A 1,249-nucleotide genomic window follows, 5' to 3' on the forward strand; every position below is an offset into this window, starting at 1 on the left:
TAACTCCTAATTTCTGCTTTTCTAACTCAAACATTAGGTATAATTTCCTATAAATGAGGTTTATTGACCATAAATTCCAATAATAACTGTAAAACTAAAGTTAATAAGTTAGTGTTATGTAGTGTTAAACGTCAAAACAAAGCAACAAACGTGGAAAAAAAGCGTCAAAAAAGGACAAAAACGGAAGAAAAAGTAAAAAAACATCGATATAAAGCATCAACAAAAGGGTTGATTTTCAATTTTGACGGGAAATGTTTCCTGTTGTCTAGGTGATTTTGTATGACAGAAACTTTATAGAAACTCTCTCTGGTGTAACAGTAAGTAACATGATGTAAAACGTTATGCAGACGACACACACACGTATATCTCTATTTCTCCGACAGGTTAAAGGATCTTCACACCAGAAGCTCTCCGAATTAAAGTGTGCATATGTAAGATATTAATGTGATTATTAAACATCTGCTGCGTAACAAGACATGACACAACTCCCCTGAGCTAAGACAACTTTATTGAGTTTAGGCTTGAAACAAAAAGACCAACAAGCAACACTCGATACGTCCACAGCAGCTGAAACTATTATTTGGACCAAAGTCAAAGGAAAGAAAGACACAGAAGGAAGATAACGTTAGAGCAAAAGAAACAGAAGTAGGAAAAACAAAGCTGTTTACATCTGATTGTCAACATGTCCTGTTATTGCTATTTGCCAAGGTAACATCACCACCATGTCTAACAACGTGACCATGTGTCAACGGAGAATGAAGCAGGAGTTCATACATTACAGCTCTAGTTCAGAAGTAATGTGGGAAACAGTTGCCACAAGATCAGAAACAGATTTTCATCGTTTGGTGAAAGAAAATCTAACAATTCTGTTAAGACATGAAATCCTTGACAGCCTTTTTATAGTTTCTACTTTGATCATGCAGCAACAAATCAGCTGTTCTTGTTTACTGTTTGTTTGAAAAGTAATGCACACATTAATATGTATATTACCCACATACTGTCATCATGAGCCAGCACGTGTAGGGCTGCCTCTAACAAAGCAGTTTGGTGTGGCTCAGTCTGTTATAATCTAATAATAATAATTTATACTGTTTATTGATCCCCAGTGGGGATATTACAGTTTACACTCTGTTTGGTTAGTAAGACACACACAGGCCTGAAATACACACACATGCTCAGGTCCTGTTCATGCACTAATGGGGAGATGCCAGAGCGGGAGGAGGGGGGGGGGGCTGCCAGCTAGACCAGC

This window comes from Etheostoma cragini, chromosome 1, assembly GCF_013103735.1.
Source record: "Etheostoma cragini isolate CJK2018 chromosome 1, CSU_Ecrag_1.0, whole genome shotgun sequence".
NCBI lineage: Eukaryota > Metazoa > Chordata > Actinopteri > Perciformes > Percidae > Etheostoma > Etheostoma cragini.